General features: G+C 34.4%; 1 long non-coding RNA gene across 2 annotated transcripts; it reads left to right on the top strand.

Annotated features, from left to right (window-relative positions):
- Window positions 1-3,100: 3,100 nt before the first annotated feature.
- On the top strand, window positions 3,101-15,750 carry LOC111720121. 2 transcript variants are annotated; one of them, XR_002769962.2, is made up of 3 exons: window positions 3,101-3,140; window positions 14,035-14,132; window positions 15,633-15,750. It is a non-coding gene; the product is annotated as an uncharacterized LOC111720121 (long non-coding RNA). The 2 variants fall into 2 exon arrangements; XR_004232914.1 differs by lacking the exon at window positions 3,101-3,140 and adding an exon at window positions 4,819-5,690.
- The last annotated feature ends 302 nt before the right edge of the window (window positions 15,751-16,052 follow it).

The following is a 16,052-nucleotide window of genomic DNA, read 5'->3' as shown; positions in this document are numbered from 1 at the left end:
ACTAGAGGAGGAGCCCACAAGAGGAGGAGCCCACTCTTGGAGGCAAGATTCATTCCAACTTCCACCTTTGCACTGGCTGGAGGCTTTGGATTCAGAGGGATGAGAGGCTGAAGCTGGCAGAGGCAAAGGACTAGTGGCAAGAGCTCTTGGAACCAAGGAGAGAGATGCCTCTAAGAGAGCTAACCAGGCTATTTGGGAGGAAACAATAAAGGATTTGGACTTTTAATGCCTGGCTGCATTTGAGGTGATTATTACACAGAACTGAAAGGATGGCTGCTCCCAGAAGCTCCCCAAGAAACCTGCTCACAGAGAACAATTATAATTTGAGAAAAGAATACTACAGTTTTCAGTTCTGGGTATCACAATCTTGAATTCATGATAATCTGGAGGGCATGCAAAAGGGATGCACAAAAAAGATGGTAAAGGATCTCTAGTTCATCCCAGTGAAGACCGGTTGAAGGAACTAAGGGCTTGGAGAAGAAAAGATTTAATGTTATGATATAAGAGCTACCTTCAGTTATTTGAAAGATTGTTATATAAGAGAAATTAGATTTCTTTTCTTGGTCCCAGAAGGCAAGACTAAGAATAATACCAGTATAATTTGCAAAGAGCCAATTTAAACTTGACATAAGGGAAAAACTTTCTAATGGATGGAGCTGTCTCAAAGTAAAATATGATGTCTTTGAAAGCAGTAGGTTCTCACCAGCAGTCTTTGAGCAAAAGTAGGATGATAGCTTGTCAAATGTTGTTATAGAAGTAATTCTTTTTCATTTATGGATTAGATTAGACAGCCTCTGAAATCCCTTCTAACTCTTTGATTCAATGATTTTGATTTATCCTATTTATTCTTACTCTATTTATTCTATATATAGCATGCTTTGTATGTTTTTATTTGTATGTATTTATTTGCATATTTTCTCCTCTTTTAGATGGTTAAGCTCCCGGAGGAAAGGGAACATCTTTTGCCTTTTTTATATTCTCAATACTTAGCACAGTGCCTTAATAAGTATTGATTGACTGATTCTGTAATCCAAAACCATATTTAATAAGAATATGTTAATGGCAGTTAGGTGAGGCCATGGATAGAGCACTAACCATAATGTTGAGGATCTGAGTTCAAATCTTTCTAAACCCTTCACACAATAGCTGTGTGATCTTGGAAAATCACTTAACCCTGATTGTCTTGCAAAAATTAAAACAACAACAACCACCACCACCAAAAAACCAGACTAAAGACACGCTAACAGTCATAGTCTCAGCATGATGGCAGCAGGGACATGTCTGCAGCGGGGGTATCTGAAAATAACTAGAAATATTTCTTTGAATTGCTGAGAATTCTCCTATGGGAGGATTCCTGTTTATAATGGAGCAGTTGCTGAAACCAGAAAACTTTCTAATCTTTCTCTATCTTTTTCTAAAAAAATTTTTTTCAATTATCAACCATTTATTTTCCCCTTCTTCCCTTGTCTCCAATGGGAAAAAAAACAAAAAAACCCCAAAAAATCCAAAACCAAAACAAAACCCTTGTAACAAACAGAATAAAACAAAGCAAATGCCCAATTTAGTCATGACCCAAAATATGTCTCATTCTATACATTAATACATCACCTCTCTGTCAGTCCTCCAAAATTATAATTGACCATTACCCAACTGTGATTGGTAGTACCTAACCTGGGCTACCCCAAAAAAGTGCATTGTTTTTTTCTGAAACATAATGGGTAATGTAGTGCAAAAACTACAAGGTTTGAAGACAGAAGACCTTTCTTGAAGTCTTAGTTCTTTCAGGTGCCTGTTCTCAGACAAATCATTTTCTCCATCTCTGACTTTTTTCATTTGTAAAATGAGCAATTTTGGGCCTCTTTTTGCTCTAAGTACTAAAGCTTCTTCCAAGCTTCTGCCTCGAGGTCCTGCTAAGAGTTTTCTTCTTGATCCTAAGGAAATGTTCTACTCTACAATAATTGCAATTATAAGGACCAGATTGTATCTCAAAGACATCATATAAGAGGGGAAAATATTAACATGTGCAAAAATGTTTGTAGCAGCAATTTTTGTAGGGGCAAGGAATTAGAAATTGAGTGGATAACCCATCAGTTGGGGAATGGTTGAATAATTTATGGTGTATGATTGTATGGAATATTATTGTTCTATAAGAAATGAGCAGACTTATTTCAAAAAAGCCCCAAAAGACTTATATGAACTGATGCTGAGTGAAGTGAGCAGAATCAAGAGAACATTGTGCAAAGTGACAAGATTATATGACAATCAACTATGATGGACTTGACTCTTTTCAACAATGAGAATTGATTCAAGGCAATTCCAATAGATTTGTGATGGAAAGAGCTGTGTGGGACGCAGAAGACCCCTACCCAAAATAACTACTCAGAGATCACTCAAAGTAGAGAGCAAAAAAGATTGTTTATTATAGCATCTCATGAGATGAGGGGCAGTCCAACTATGAGATAAAGTATTTACAGCAGGAAGGCCCAAGAATCAGTGAATATACACAGCTTTTATAGATTTTGTTACAAGAGATTACATCGCAAGTAAGAGAGCATTGATAGGGGTGGGGGTATCTAATTGGTTGTTGCTATCCAGAGAGATTGAAATGGAAGGTTTCTGGCTTAGGCCTTCAGGCTTTAGATAATTGAGCCAACATTAGTCAAGCTAATAGACTAAATATTGATAAATCTCAAACACTGATAAATGTCATCAGCTCAGGTTAAGTAAATATGCCTGTAACTAACTAAGGTTTAAGTAAATATAGGCCTGCACATATTGTACTTATGCAGGTCATAGGGAAACACAGGAATAATGAAAATAAAGAAAAAGAATTCACACATTACTGTAAGTTCTTCATCTCTCCATTCCATATAGAGCCATCTGCATTTAGAGAAAGAACTATGGAGACTGAATATGGATCAAATGATATTATTTTCATTTTTTGTTGTTATGGTGGTTTGCTTGTTTTATTTTTTCTTTCTTATGTTTTTTTTCCCTTTTTGATCTTATTTTTCTCATATAGTATGATGAATATGGAAATATATTGAAGAATTGCACATGTTTAACCTATCTTGGATTGCTTGCTGTCTTGGGGAAGGAGGAGAGAAGGAGAAAAATTTGGAACTCAAGACTTTGCAGTGGTGAGTGTTGAAAACTATCTTTGCATGTATTTGGGGGAAAAATACTATTTTTAAAATATTTATTTTTTTTGTCTAGGCAATTGGGGTTAAGTGATTTGCCCAGGGTTACACAGCTAGTAAGTATTAAATGTCTGAGGGCAGAGTTGAACTCAAGCCCTCCTGATTTCAGGGCTAGTGCTCCATCTACTGTGCCATTGAGTTGTCCCTAAAATAAAATACTATTAAAAATATTTTTATTTTTAATATAAATATAGTCTACATATTAATATATAACTAATATATTATATATAATATAAATATATTGTTTTAATATTAATATATTTATAAGCACCAGAAAAGAAGGTTGCCAGAGTAGAAAGAATAGTGGGCTTGAAATGAGGAAAATTTTGTTTGGAATTTTTCCTCTTATTATCTAGGCAATCACAGAGAAGTCAACCTCTCTGAACCTAGTCTTTTCATCTGAAAAGTGGGGATAACACCTCTATTACAGATTTGGTGTGAAGCTCAAAAGAGTTACTATACAAGACTAGCTAGCTTTCAGCTACACTAAGACTTTTGGGATGCCCCCAATGTTAATTGTAAATTGAAATGATAAATTCCAAGACATTTAGAACTACCAATGATTGTTAGTCTTAAGATTTAGGGATCAACACTAACAATATTGCTTAATCTCCACCATTTGAACATGCTAGCTGATTCTGGGCTTTGGTGAAGTGGAAGCTTTGTTTTAGTTATGTACATCTTCCTGCCTTCATGTTTCAGCTACATTTCTTTTCCAATTGTTTCTAAACATTAAGGAAAACCAAAATTTATCTTTGTATTTTCTTTTCCAGTTTCTGTGGGTCCTTTTCTTCCTTACTCGCCATAAAGAATCTTTAAAGTCCCTTCTACCCTTATAGCTATGATTTATATTGTCTTGTTTTTGTCTTTTCATCTTGCATCAAATTCTTAATTCAGAAATGTATGATTTAGGAGAGCCAAGTGACAGTCTAGTGTGATCATTTTCACTGAATTGATTTGATAACTTACTGACCTGTTTCATGTCAGATAAGGGTATTATTTTCCAACTTTCTTTCCATAAGCCTACCAGTTAATTTGGGGCCATGCTAAAAAGCTATATTCTGATTTGTTAAATGTCTTTGAGTGTGGGAGCAGTTATTTTTCTTAATTTTCATGAGGTGAATTGTCAGTTGGCTGACAGGTGGGTGACTTGCTTGAATGAAGCTGAAAAAAATTAGCCATTGTGCCATCTTTGTCTCAGTTTATCCCTCATCAACCTCAGTCAATACTATGTGACCATGTGACCATAACATAGCCGTGTTTTATTCATATAGACTATGATGATTTTATTTTTGTAAGATCTTCAGATGGGGGGATGGTGCAGACAAAAGAACATAACCACCTCCCCCCATGCAAATGTACATAAAACACCTGTCAAATTTTACTGGCAATGAACAGCTGTCATAAATACAGAAGCTTGGGCAAATTGCCACATCTAGCAAATGGGGAGCTTGTATTATTATCCTTTAATTAAGTACATCTTTCTGGGTTCATTCTTTTTTCTCTTAGGTTGAGGCAATAAACCAAATTATGTCTGAAACATAATAAATAGAAAAATGTAGAATTATAATAAAATCAGTAACCTGATATTATTTCTGCTTTTTGAAAACTTATTTGCTCTCTCCAGTAGCATGAAGCTGCATATAAGAACCCAAAATAACCCCATTATTTAAAAAAAAAAAAAACTGTTGGTTATATACAAAAATTGCTACAGTACTCAACTTTGCATATTTGTGGTGAAGTATAAAAAATGTGTCTGGAAGGAAAACAGTTTATGTTGTTGTTAATGCCAAGTGGTCAAACAACTCTTATTATTTAAAGAGAAATGAAACATGCCTTCATACAAATGTTTTAAATAAATCCTATGAAACCTACAAATCCATATAAATGTCAGTATAGTGAATATTAACAAACTAGAAATATTGAATTCCTTCAATTTTCAGATACTAAGTGAATCATTGTGCAACAAAACATGTTATTACAGAAATGGAATGCTGCTTTCCATGTGTATGTGAGTGACTGAGGTCATAAGAATTTTCATTCTAAATTCAGAAAAATATAAAAGGCCAAATTATACCTAAATATTTCTTGAAACCCAGCCCAACTTTAGGAATATCAAATGGCATCCAAGAATATTTCCATGCTGTAACTGATAACTGATGCTTTGCTTTGCTGTGTAGTAAATGTGATCTGAACATTTGGCTTTTTTTTTTTTTTTAAGGGGTTTTCAATCCATTCTTCCCCTATCCTCCCAAAAGTCACTTAAGGGCATAGCTAAAACAAAACAAAAAACCTGCTAGATATGAAAAGTAGAATTTGTAATTTTGTCTTTAAGTAGAGTGAAAAACTATATTATTTACAACTGGCTGTTTTTTTTTTTTTTGTTTTGTTTTGTTTTTAGCAGAAAATATTCCAGCCCCACTCAACTGCTCTCAATTGTAATGGGAAGGGAAAGTGTGACTGGGTTGATCCCAGATTTCAAATGGGTTGGTATGTTTTTTTGTGTTATCTGAGATTTTGCTTCATGTTATAGAACAAGAATTAAGCTTACATTGTTGAAAGTATACATTATTACATTGTCTGAGTATACCTCAGAGTAAAAAAGGTTTTTACAGTTATTAAACAGGCCCATCGTCCTCAAGCTATCCATTACTCAGCTGGGCCATTTGCTGCTGATATATGACTCTTCCACCCACCTAATCCCCTAAACAACAGAGATTTTGAGCTACTGTAAAATACCCCAATTAGGTTTGGGCTCTGCATTCTCTCAAGCAGCTGGGTTCCCAGTTAGGGTGTTAAGACCATAGAACTCATTCATTATAATTACTCATTTTCTACACTTGTAGAGGGAGTAGCTGAAAGAGTATTGCTGTTCTTCCTCAAACAAAATATACTCCATCCTCAGGGGGTTATTTGTCTAAAGTACTGTCTAGGAGAACCTTTTTTTATTGTTATTACCTTTCACTGGGCTTGCTAGGTCCTGAGACAATGGTGGCCAGTACAGTGATTATTGTATGAGGAATTACCTTGGTTGAATTCACAGAGAGCAAAATAACTAAAGGCTAATTCATCTCATCATTTAGGAGTTTAGTTAGAAGGGAAGGTTGTAGGAGTTAGGAGTTCTATGTGTCACCATGGCAACTGAGGAGGGTTATACTGATTCTTCCCCCATCTCCTCCATGACTGTCATCATCCCCATACCCTCAATTGCTGTTGTATTTACTATCTGAGAAACTGCTGGGACGTCAAGTGCCCTTTTAAGAGTTCCCAAATAAGGGTCTCTGCATCCTATATCAGCCATTCCTGTCTGCCTTGAGTTCTGAAATATCCTTCATGTTGTATGGCTATATTGTCATAAGAAAAATCCCTTGGATAACTAAAGCTGTAGTGTGCCTTTGAGAAATTGCAAAGTTTTAATGGCAGGACTTTCTTCTAGAAATGAAGGTTCATCATTTAAAAAGGCTTTATTGATAGATTTTGCTTTTATATCACTTTCATTTCCAAGTATATTTCTCCTTGTTACCTACTGAACCAGCCTTTGCAAAAACAAGAATGAAAAGAAAACAAACAAAAAAAGCTGTTCAGCAAAACAAATCACTGCAATTCTGATAATATATGAAATGTTTATACCCATTGTGTTCTTCATCAATCTAAAGAAGGGAGGGAGTTACATTATCTCATTTTTTCTTTGACTTTAGTCACTGTAATTATACTGCATTTGGCATAATCTTTTTCTTTCCATTTATATTGTTATAGTCATTATATATACACATATATCTCTATCTCTCTATATATGTAGCAGTCTTTTCTGGTGCTGCTTAATTTACTTTGTATCAGTTATCATAAGTCTTCCTGTTATTCAGAGAATCATACATGGCATAATAAAATTCCATCACACTCCTTTGTCTCCATTTTTTACTCATTTCCCAATTGATACGGGTATCTAATTTGTTTTTAGTTCTTTGAAACTAGAAAAAAAAAGACTTCTAGCAATATCTTGATATATATGAGATCGTTCTTCCAAGGCCCATTTAAAAAAAATCTATTATTTATTCATTTTAAACTTTCTTTAAAAATGTTTTTGAGTAAAATAATGGTTTGGACAAGTATACTTATTTTGTATTTAATTTATACTCTAATATATTTAACACGTATTGGGCATTCTGCCATCTAGGAAAGGGGATAGGGGAAAGGAGGGGAAAAATTGGAACAAAAGGTTTGGCAATTGTCAAATGCTGTAAAATTACCCATGCATATAACTTGTAAATAAAAAGCTATTAAATTTTTTTTAAAAATGTTTTTGAGTTCCTAATTTTCTCTTTCACTCATTGAGAAGACAGGTCATATGATAACAATTACATACATGAATAATATGATATCAATTATACATATGAATATCATGTAAAATTTCCATATTAGGCATATTGGGAAAAAAGAAAGACAAATTTTTGAATGTTGAAAAATTATAATTCAATATGCATTCAAAGTTCCTCATTTTTGTGGACATAGATATTTTCATCACAAATACTTCAGAATTGTCTTGTATCATTGATTAGAGTAGCGAAGGCTTTCACAATTGTTATTACTCTGTATATTCTTCTGGTTTTGCTCATTTCACTTTGAATAAGTTCATATAAGTCTTTTCAGGTTTTTTTCTGAAATCATCCTGATCATTATTTCTTAGAGCACAATAGTATTCCATCACAATCATGTACTACAACTTGTTCCCCAGTTAATAAACATTCCCTTAATTTCCAGTTCTTTGCCACCACAAAAAAGAACTGATATAAATATTTTTATACATATAGGTTCTTTTCCTTTTTCCTTTGGGATATAGACCTAGTAGTGGTATTGCTGGGTCAAAGGATATGCAGTTTGGCAGCTCTTTAGGCACACTTGCAAATTGTTCTCCAGAATAGTTGGACTAGTTTACAGTGCAACAGTGCATTAGTATCCCAATTTTCCCATACCCTCTCCAGAGTTGTTATTTTAATTTTAAAAAATTTTTCATAGTATTTTATTTTTCCAAATATATTTCCCAAAGATATTTTATAACATTTATCTTTGTAAAGCCTTGTGTTCCAAAATTTTCTCCCTCTCTTCCCCTCTTCAAGACAGTAAACAATTCTATAAAGGTTAAACATGCGCAATTCCATATTTGTCATGTTGTGTAAGAAAAATTAGATCAAAAAAGAACATGAGAAAGAAAAAAAAAACCAAGCAAAAAAGCAACAATAACAAAAAAGGTGATAATATTATGCTTTGATCCACATTCACCTCCCATAGTTCTCTCTCTGGATGCAGATGCACTTTCCATTACAAGTCTATTGAAATTTCCTTGAATCTTTTCATTGTTGATAAGAGACAAGTTCATCACAGTTGATTATCACCTAATCTTGTTACTGCTGTGTATAACATTTCTTTTGTTTTGGTTACTTCACTCAGTATCAGTTCATGTAAGTCTTACCAGGCTTTTCTGAAATCACCCTGCTCATTATTTCTTATAGAATAATAACATTCCAAGACCTTCATATACTATAATTTACTCAGTCATTCTCCAACTGATGGGCATCCTCTTAGTTTCTTGATACTACAAAGAGGGCTGCTAAAAACATTTTTGCACATTTGAATTCTCTTCCCTCTTTAATGATCTCTTTGTGATACAGACCCAGTAGAGACACTGCTGGATCAAAGGGTATGGACAATTTGATTGACCTTTGGGCATAGTTCCAGATTGCTCTCCAGAATGGTTGCATCATTTCACAACTCCACCAACAATATATTAGCGTCCCAGTTTTCCTAAATCCCTCCAACATTTATTCTTTTTTTTCTATAATTTTAGCTAATTGGAGAGGTATGAAAATGTACTTCAGAGTTGTCTTAATTTGTATTTCTCTAATCAATAGCGACTTAGAGAATTTTTTCTTATGACTAGAAATGGCTTTAAATTCTTCGTCTGAAAATTGTCTAATCATATCCTTTGACCATTGATCAATTGGCCAATGGCTTATACACACTTGTCATTTTCAAGTCCTATTTTTTAGTGTCAATAGTCATGTTCAAAATCATGACAAAATACAATCTCAAAAGAATTAAAAATGAATCCTGTATAGCAAACAATGAAACAGTATGTGATAGGTATGTGAATGCCATAAAATATAATAAACAAGGTATGTTGTATGTGAAGAGCAGCAAGCAAACTAACATAACTACTAGACTATAAAGAACAGAGTAATGTAATGTATGAGATAATTGGAAAGATACGAGAGTGCCAGGTTGTGAAGAGCTTTAAATGTCAAACAGAGATTATATCAGGAAATGTATGACGAAAAAGAAAATAGGCTGGTCATAGGCAAACATTAGTATCCTCAACATGACAAAAGAAAGCAAGACAGGTTCCCCAGGACATTGGCAATATCCTCTGCATATGTCAATGAATATATAAGAAGACATGGACAAAAGTTATACAAGATGGGCAGATTGTAATCTTTGTTGTTGGAAGAAATGACTCATGGAACAGATCACAGATCAATTTGAATAAATTTAAATTTAAATAGAATATAATTATCCATTTTTTTCAATTTCTGATGAATTTGAAAAAGTTGATTTAAAAAATAAATTTTCCTCTTCTCTTCAGTAGTAATGTCACATCTTGCCAAGCTACTGTGATGATGATGGATGCATCTCCTTCATTACCTCAGTAAGGAAACATTGAACAAAAAAACCCCCATGGTCTAGGGCCATGTGTGCACTAGATAGAAATTTAAGAGAGTTTACTTGTTGTAAAGGTTAAATTGAAGAATTTCTTTCTAGAGAAATCATATGACATCACCAGAAAAATAGTCTATAAAGATGAATTTTAGAGTTGAATTTCCAGAGGTAAAATCTATCAATACATAGGAAAGTACATTGGTCCAAAAAGTACATTGCATATTGAACTAGTCTAGTAGGTAATAAGTTGCAAATGAGAGATGAAGTGCTTTGCTCTAAGATTATCTTAATATCTGGCTAAAATGCTGCAACTTTCCAGATCAACTCTTCCCTTTAGAGGCATAAGCATTCCTTTTCATTTAAAATATACATGCATTCCCCATTGGTCAGGGTGACTTTTGAAGGGGATTTAAAGGCACTTTTTTCAAATAGCTCAGGGTTCTTTATCTAAATCCTGGGTGAAAACTGAGTAGACTTCAAGGATAATTCTAGACAGAAAGAGTCCTCCCAGGACCACTCAGTGCTTCACCCTCTCATTTTCATAGGATATAAAGGTTTCTGTTTGATAATCAAGGCTTGTTGATTGATTAATAGATTCTTCTGCTAATAAAGATTCAAAATCAATACTATCACATTGCCTTTTTTTCCTTTCTTCCAGGCCCATTGGGCTGACTTTAGGATAACCTCTTTAGTCTACCTGATAGTGAATGTCTTATTACCCAAGTGGTTTTTTGTTGTTGTTATTGTTGTTGTTGTTCAATCACTTTTGGGAAGAACTATTAAACAAACTATGTTCCATAGTTCAAAACATAAACTGTAGGGTAATTTTGTGTATGTGGTTTTTAATTGTATTCTCAACTTAAACATCAAAGGACATGATATTTCCATAAACAATGTAGAATAGAAAAAGAAGATTGTATAAGAAACTTCAGATTTCTTTAGATACAATTTTCTTTTCTTTTCTTTTTTTTTAAGTATATATTAAATTTAACATATAACTTTTACATCTGCCATATGTGTTTCAGATTTTTTCTGGCCTTATCTTCTGTGTATTAAAAATGCTTTACTGATCCTCTTTTCTTTCTTTCTCTCTCTTTTTTTTTCATCCTTTTGGCAATCCTCCACTCTCCTCTCTCGTACTTGTCTTCCTTTCCAAATTTGGATGAAAAACACACACACACACACACACACACACACACACACACACACACACAGAAAGACAATGCCTTTGCAGATATATGCTTAGTCAAGCAAAACAAATTTCCACTTTAGCTGTATCTGAATATGTCTTACCATGTATCTTGAGTCTTAGAACAATTTTGTTTTTGTCTCTACAAGATTTCTTTAAATCTATCTGATGTCCATTGATCTCATAGCTAATTCCTAGTATTCATTAACCTACACTTTTATTCGATTAATAGTCTTCAGCCTAGCTCAATTGGAGTACATTCTGAGCATTATGCCCAAACAATTTCCTTTAACTGTTATACTCATGATATGCAGCTATGTTAGACAATGGAGAACATTGGGCCTGGAGTCAGGAAGACCTGAATTCAAATGGACTCTGAATAAGTCACTTAGCTTTGTTTGCCTCAGTTTCTTCATCTGTAAAATTAATTGGAGAAGAAAATGGCAAATTACTTCAATATGTTTGCCAAGGAAAACCTAAATGAGGTCACAAAGAGTTGGACAGTGACTGAACAACAGCATCATATTAATGATGGATTTGTAATCCTATGTGGTTTCCTATCACTATACAGATCAAAAGTTCTTAACCTTTTTTTTTTGTCATGGCCCTATTTTGCAGTCTGAAGTCTATAGACCTTCCACTCAGAACAATCTTTTTAAAGGCATAAAATAAAATATGTAGAATTACAAAGAAAGATAATTATACTGAAATATAATTATTGAAACATATAAAAGGAAATTCATATATTCCAGATGAAAAACTCTTGCTCTAAATTTAAAGAGTCAATCAAGTGTTTGGTGTAATTTTTTCCCATATAAAATTGTATTAGAGAATGATATACTGCCCTTGACTTTTGTAGCATAATCTTAGTCATTGTTGGAAAATATATATTTTTTAAAATAACTTTCTATTGATAGAAACCATGCCAGGGTAATTTTTTACAACATTATCCCTTGCACTCACTTCTGTTCTGATTTTTCCCCTCCCTCCCTCTATCCCCACCCCCAGATGGCAAGCAGTCCTATACATGTTAAATAGGTTACAGTAGATCTTGGATACAATATATGTGTGCAGAATTGAACAGTTCTCTTGTTGCTCAGGGAGAATTGAATTTAGAAGGTATAAATAACCTGGGAAGAAAAACAAAAATGCAAACAGTTTACATTCATTTCCCAGTGTTCTTTATTTGGGTGTAGCTGCTTCTGTCCATCCTTGATCAACTGAAACTAAGTTAGATCTTCTCTTTGTCGAAGAAATCCACTTCCATCAGAATACATCCTCATACAGTATCGCTGTTGAGGTATATAATGATTTCCTGGTTCTGCTCATTTCGCTCAGCATCAGTTCATGTAAGTCTCGCCAATCCTCTCTGTATTCATCCTGCTGGTCGTTTCTTACAGAACAATAATATTCCATAACATTCATATACCACAATTTACTCAACCATTCTCCAATTGATGGGCATCCATTCATTTTCCAGCTTTTAGCCACTACAAACAGGGCTGCCACAAACATTTTGGCACATACAGGTCCCTTTCCCTTCGTTAGTATTTCTTTGGGGTATAAGCCCAGTAGAAACACTGCTGGATCAAAGGGTATGCACAGTTTGATAACTTTTTGAATATAGTTCTAAATTGCTCTCCAGAATGGCTGGATGTGTTCACAATTCCACCAACAATGTATTAGTGTCCCTGTTTTCCCACATCTCCTCCAACATTCTGCGTTATCTTTCCCTGTCATTCTAGCCAATCTGACAGGTGTGTAGTAGTATCTCAGAGTTGTCTTAATTTGCATTTCTCTGATTAATAATGATTTGGAACACTTTTTCATATAAGTGGTAATAGTTTCAATTTCATCATCTGAAAATTGTCTGTTCATATATGACCATTTATCAATTGGAGAATGGCTTGATTTCTTATAAATTAGAGTCAAATCTCTATTTATTTTGGAAATGAGGCCTTTATCAGAACTTTTGACTGTAAAAATGTTTTCCCAGTTTATTGTTTCCCTTCTAATCTTGCCTGCATTAGTTTTGTTTTTACAAAAACTTTTCAATTTGATATAATCAAAATTTTCTATTTTGTAGTCAATAGTGATCTCTAGTTCTTCTTTGGTCATAAATTCCTTCCTCTTCCACAAGTCTGAGAGGTAAACTATCCTATGGTCTATTGTTGGAAAATATTTAAGGGATCTGGCCACAGTTCAGCACCAAGAAGAGTAATAGCACTTGAGGCTGCAAGATTACTATCCTAGGTGGTACTCCTGTGGAAAAGGTCCCCATTACTCCCATGGTTCTGTCTATTGGTTGCTCATTGCCATGAATCTACCTTCTGGTTACTCACTATTGTGAATTCACAATAGTGAGTAACCAGAAGGTAGATACATATATATATAGTTTCCTCACCTATAAAATGGGGAAATAATAGCACATAACTCACAGGATTGTTGCAAAGATCAAGTCAAAAGGTATTTGTAAAGCACCTGGCACATAATATGAGTGCTTGTTTCTTTTTATTACTTTCCTCAGTTTTGTTTTGTATTACTGTGTTCTCTTCTATCAAATACCCTTTAATAGTTGATCCTTCTATCTGGAAAATAATCCCTGTTCAGGAACATCCAGAAGGTCTATACTGGGGTCCTGATAGTTATAGTGTTATGGTTATTTCACAAATACATTATTTACTTCTGTTCATTAGAATGGGTTCTATGGCCCCATCCTACAGATGGTCTCTTCAGGTGCTATGGGAACTGCTTTCTCCTTCCCCTGTACTATTTTTCATTTTTAACTAATTTGGGGTGAATTAAGTCACCATTCCCCTTCTTTCTCTTAAAGGAAGATTCTGAGTAAAGTGGTTCTTGTTTGTTCAACAGCTCCCACTGATTTTCTTTTCTACTCACTCCCCTTTTGTCTTTCTGATCCTCATCTTTCTTCAGGGATACTGAACTATGCCATGAAAATCAGCCTGGCCTTGTCTCATGAAAATACTGGAAACCTGGAAGGAGGAAAACAATTATCATCTGTTACCAACCAGGTATCCCATCACATAATCTGGATGAGATATAGCACCCTCCACTATATATACATATACACTGAAACACACACACACACATGTTATGTGTGAATATATACTCAAATAAATCTGTGATCTCATCAGTGTGGGTATTTCCTCAGATCATGCAAACTACAACTCATTCAATATTGCACATCCTATGTAACTCTTGTGAATGTGCTCCTATAAACTAATCACATTTACAGCTTGTTTTGAAGATATGTCCATGAGCAAATACTAATCTTGTTCAAGCTAAAGGAAAACCCCATTGTCTACACTTTTTACACAAATCCAAACTAGTTCCTTTGTGAGATGCTTTCTTCCTTCAGATTTTGCTATATTGAGATGGAATTGAAAACATTTTTTGCTTATTTATTCATTAAATTATTTCCAATTACATGTAGAAAAACTAATTTATTTTAAAAAAATGAGTTCTAAATTCTGGATCTCTCTCAACTTTCTCCCTCTCTTTGAGAAGGCAAACAATATGGTTATGAAACTGTGCAAAACATATTTCTATATTAATCATGTGATAAAAGAAAATTTTAAAAGGATGCTTCAATAGGCACTTGGAATTCATCAATTCTTTCTGGAGTTAGATAGCATTTTTCATTATGATGATGGGGTGTGGATTGCAGAAGCACTGAATCCCCCAAAATATTGGAGTTTCAGGCTCTCCTCAAATAGTCCATTAAATGTTGTAGAGTGGGGGTTGGACCCCTAAGATATATTGGGGTTTTAGGCTAGTGTTGTAAGGCATTTCAAAAGAATAAATAAGCTTAGACCATCTCCAAATCAAGAAGCAAAGATTTTAGTATTAAGCCATTGACTGGCAGGCTAAATTCTGAGTTAGCAAATAACAAGGGGAAAGACATGAGCTAAATTCCCTGTCGGAACCCACAATTAACAAGGGGAAGATGCCACAAGACAGGCAGTCTCCTAATAAACCTGTTGTAACAAAGGGAAGCAAAGTTCCTAGAGAATTTGCTGTCATAAGGTGAGCAGTTCTTAATGAACTCACAAAAAAGTGGAATACAAGTAGGTTCTTGTGTAACAGAAAAATAACCTCAAAGGTTGACATCATAAGTTGGCTTTCTGATTGGATAATGTGACTATGGGGTATGATTTTTGTCAGTTCAAGTAATTCTGCAAGAAATTACAAAATAATCCTGTCAATGTTCCTCCCTGATTGGTTAGGGAGTAATTGTGGGAATTCTCTAGATCGGGTCCGTTTCAACAAAGACCCACTTAAATTCCTCTTAAATTCAGCAAAAGCTTTCCCCTGTCAATGCCCTTTCCTATAACTTAAATCGACACAGGGGTGCTAGCAGGGACATGGCCTTTTGCTGGGAGTCTTATTCATTCCATAAATTGTCTTAGATCATTTCCTGGATCAGAGTGGCTAAGTCTTTCATGGCTGATCATTCCTGCAATGTAGTTGTTACGGTGTATAATTTTTTTTGTTTTTTTGTTTTCTTTTAGTTCTATCCACTTCACTTGGTATTATAACACGTAAATATTCCTAGGTTTTTAAAAACTATCTTGCTTGGATTATCTCAAAGAGGCCTGGAGAGACTTACATGAACTGATGCTAAGTGAAATGAGCAGAACCAAGAGATCATTGTGGCAACAGAAAGATTACACAATGATCAATTCTGATGGACCTGACTCTTCTCAACAATGAGATGATTCAGATCAGTTCCAATGATCTGAGATGAAGAGAGCCTTCTGCATCCAGAGAGAGGACTGTGAGAACTGAGGGTAGTTCACAACTCAGAATTTTCACTCTTTTTGTTGTTTGCTTGCATTTTGTTTTCTTTCTCAGTTTTTTTCCCTTTTTGATCTAATTTCTCTTGTGCAACATGAGAATTGTGGAAATATGTATAGAAGAATTGCAGATGT

Source organism: Sarcophilus harrisii, chromosome 3 (assembly GCF_902635505.1).
Source record: "Sarcophilus harrisii chromosome 3, mSarHar1.11, whole genome shotgun sequence".
NCBI classification, from domain to species: Eukaryota; Metazoa; Chordata; class Mammalia; order Dasyuromorphia; family Dasyuridae; genus Sarcophilus; species Sarcophilus harrisii.
This window is presented reverse-complemented; position numbering and strand designations above follow the sequence as displayed.